Genomic DNA, 4,018 nt, shown 5'->3' with positions numbered 1-4,018 from the left:
ACTCTTTCTGCCATTGTCCTATTGTCCTGGTCCTTCTCACTCTATTCTCTCTACTTCTTGGGCTTGACTGAAACCCAGCTCTGCCTTTAGCATAGAATCTGGGAGCACTTTATCTCTAACTTCCACAGGGCTCTCTGGATAGAAAACTCTTCTGCTCATTTGTAGGCACCTCTGATCCCCCATTCAGCTATGTTTCAAACCTTCAATCACTTCTCATTTCCTTACACTTTTAATCTCCTCTTCTAATTTACAGCAAGTAGTTACTCCTCTTACATCGTGGGGAAAATGGAGATAACTAAGCCTCCGAATCCAACCCCATCCTCCAGTTACAAACATCTATACCTGCAATGCTTCCCTTTCCTTTTCTACATCTCTAAGATGCTTCTTGGGTATAATTAATCTCACTAGGCCCCAGGAACCTTGATCCCAGCAATTCTCTTTGTCCCCTGTAATGTTCAATATGTCACAACTGGTCTATTTCGAAGAAAGAAAGAAGGAAGGAAAGGAGAGCAGGAATTAGGGGGGAAGAAAAGAAAGAAGGCAGGTTCTCCACTGACCCCATAGTGCTCTCTAGTGACCAGTTCATGCTCTTTGCTTCACAGGCAAATTTCTTGAGAAAGTGGCTATCCTTTAGGAACCTCAAGTTTATTTCTGCTATTCACTGCTGTCTCACTAAATGTAAATTTCTGAGCACAGTGCCCCATTCACATCTAGTTGTTTCTCAGGCTTGTCATTTCTGCCTTGAAATAGTTCTTGAGTCTGCGCCTTCTTTTGCACTTTTATTGCTATAATCTTAGTTCCTGCTTTCTCTCCCAACATCTTAACTGCTCATTCAAGCCTCCAGTTTGGGTTCTGGCGAGTCCATGTTTTTCTTTTACTGTCTGATCTTCTAAACTGTAAATTCAGTCAAGTCACATCTTAATTAAAATCCTTTACTGTCCCCATAGCCTCCAAAACACAGAACTCACATAATTTGACAAAGGACACCTTTCAAAATGCACCCCTCCAGGGAACCAGCAGTTAGCATAATGGCTATGTCGCTGGATTCCCATGTAGTCGACCGTGGTTTGCGTCCGGACCCGGTGGCTTAAAACTCACGGTGGGCACGTGGGCGCGTGGGCGCATGTGCATACGTGCCCAAGATCCCGAGAGGAGAATGGAGGAGAAGGGATTGCGGCGTGACCATCCCCCCTGGGGGGTGATTTCTCGCTTTCTGTCTCTATGTCTCTGTCTGTCTGGCGAGCGCACGCACCCTATAGCAAAAAAACCTCTCAAAAAAAAAAAAAAAAAAAAGACTGTATTCAGACCTCCCAGATTCAGGCTCCCACCACATAGTTCACTCTGGTGAGCATTGCTAAGTTACTTTTCCTCTCAAAGCCTCCTTCTATTCCAGATCTGTGAAATGGAACTAGTTATGGTCCTTACCCTATCATAACAATACTCGGCACACAGCAAGTGCTAAATAAACAGGTCTGGGACTCGAACTGCGGTAAGTATGCAGGAGTCCAGCACCCTTAACCACCACACCACCTGCCGGCCTGTGTACAAGTTTTTATTAGAACATATGTTTTCAATTCTTTCAGAATTGAAGAAGCAGAATTACTGAGTTATATTTTCATTGTATGTTTAACTTGTTGAGAAGCTGCCCAACTGTTTTCCACTATGGTTGCACCATTTCATATTCCCACCAGCAGTGGATGTGGGCTCCAATTTCTCTACATTCTGTGTAAAGTGATGACTTATTGTGGTTTTGATTATGTTTAGCTAGTGACTAATGATGTTGAGAACTTTTTTTCGTGTAGAATGGTCATCTGTCTACCTTTGAAAAAATGGCTATTCAAATATTTTGCTCATATTTTAAATTTTTGTTATTTGTCTTTCTTTTTTTAATTATAAATCATTTATTTATTTATTTACTTATTTATTATTGCAAGGAAGCATATGAGCTCACCAGAGAGAGAGAGAGAGAGAGAGCCCCTCCCAATGAGGTGTGGTCACCTCACAATCCCATCTCCTCCATTTCTCCTTCCTATCTGGATTTTGGCATGCACACATACATGTCATGTATGATTTTCAAACCACCAGACCCAGATTATTAGCTGAAAGATAATTTAATGTAAAAACCTCTTTAATAGCTTGAATTTGAACTTCTGAAGAAATATAAGTGCTATATTTATGTTGAAAGTAAGAATATATATTGTTGCTTTTACAACTGAAAAATAATAGAATATATTCATAACTTATTGTATATTTAAAAAAATAAGAATGGGTAAATTGTTCTACTGGATAGTACTTTTTGTTATAATGTGTTTGCTTCTTCTTTGCCTCCCCTTTATAGAACTCTGTAACTGACCTCACCAGGTCTGCCAGAAGAAGAGGAACAAAGAAAAGATACCTAGCCACCCAGTGGAACTTCATTATGGCAACGGTGTGATTGCTTAGAAGTTTCTGTACAAACAGGAATCATTTGAAAGTACCTGGGAATTGTTTATTCCTTTCACAAGATTCTCTTCATGGTTTCTTTTGATAGGAAAATAACAAATTCAAAAGTTATGCCAGTCTGAAATATAATTATTTGTCTGCATGACAAAAATTTTGCCTTTTTTTTGCATATTATTAAATGAGTTAAAAAGAAAAATAATTTGTAGTATCTTAAAATTAATGGTAAAAGTGCAAGAATTTATTTCTTTCATACTCCTATAATTCTCCAAAAATAATAACTCTGTATATGATTAAGTGATTTTTAAAGTGTTAAATCTGAACTCAATTGCATTGACCATTTGACTTTGTAAAATAGGAGAAAATAATTAGTTAATTGATTATTTACACAAAGACTAAGCTATTAATTACTACTAGTCTACAATGGGCTTTAATGTTTATGAGAGTACACTTTCTTAAATTTTATGAGTAATATTCATTTAAAGTTGTAAAAGACGGGGGCCAGCAGGTGGCATGGTGGTTAAGGGTGCTGGACTCCCACATGGCAGACCACAGTTCAAGTCCCAGACTGGCAGCTTACCTGCTCACTTTCTCTCTCCCTCTCTGTCCCTCTCTCATCAAATTATAAATAAATAAATAAATAAATAAAGTTCAATAAAATAACTTTTTAAAAAAAGTTGTAAACGACAACATAAACTAGAAATTGTAGTTCACTTTATTTTTAAAAAGAAATGTTAATTTCTGAATTGTCTCATCATAAGAAGCCAATATTTTATTTCCTTTGAAGTTCTGCTTTACATCCTTGATTATTTTGTATAGATAGTTCCTTAAAAGGTCCACTTAAAGTTAACATGTAAGGGGCCAGCAGGTGGCGTAGTGGTTAATGGTCAACTGGTTTGAGTCCCAAACTCAGCAGCTTGCAACTCAGTCCCGGCATATTTATGTGTGTGTGTGTGTGTGTGTGTGTGTGTGTGTGTGTGTCCATCCAAAATCCTGAATGAAGATTGAAGAAGGGATTGTGGCATGGCCATCCCCCCCCCAAGGGGTGATTTCTCACTTTCTGTCCCTCTGTCTCGCTTGGTCTCTCCAGTGAACCACTCAGCCCATAGCAAAAAAAAAAAAAAAAAAAAAAGAAGTGAATATCTAAAATAGTTATGCCAATGAAATCCAAAGCAGGATTTGTATATAATCTAATACAATATATCTATATCTAACAGATGATTACTCATGATTCTGATAGGCTTTGTGTTGGCACTGTTCAACCTGTGATGGTGAGACATGTAATAAAATCTCAGAGACTATGTAGTAGCACAGCAGTCATGCAACTGGATCACACACACAGGGATGGTCCTGGGTTCATGTCCTTGTACCTCTGAACACACCAGCCACATGCATACGTGCCTGAAATCTGGGCTGGCTGAGATTGGGGTGTGGATCACAGGTAGAATGCTGTTGGAGATGCCTGCCCCTCTCTGTCATGGAAACAAATAAAAATGAATGAACCCTTTTTTAATTTGTTTTTAAATATACTTATCTATTTCTTCCATGAGAGAGACAGGGACCAAAAACAGGATCTTAA

At 38.5% G+C, this 4,018-nt stretch overlaps 1 protein-coding gene across 1 annotated transcript in view; it reads left to right on the top strand.

Annotated features, from left to right (window-relative positions):
• Positions 1-2,406, top strand: part of APELA (apelin receptor early endogenous ligand) — an 8,071-nt gene extending 5,665 nt beyond the window's left edge. Inside the window, exon 3 of the mRNA XM_014590896.2 lies at positions 2,339-2,406. The gene's annotated coding sequence lies outside the window, so the exon portion shown is untranslated. The remainder of the gene's footprint in view (positions 1-2,338) is intronic.
• The last annotated feature ends 1,612 nt before the right edge of the window (positions 2,407-4,018 follow it).

Source organism: Tupaia chinensis, unplaced genomic scaffold (genome assembly GCF_000334495.1).
Source record: "Tupaia chinensis unplaced genomic scaffold, TupChi_1.0 Scaffold000494_1, whole genome shotgun sequence".
In the NCBI taxonomy this organism is placed as follows: Eukaryota; Metazoa; Chordata; class Mammalia; order Scandentia; family Tupaiidae; genus Tupaia; species Tupaia belangeri.
The sequence above is the reverse complement of the archived record's forward strand: the minus strand, read 5'-3'. Positions and strand labels throughout refer to the sequence as shown.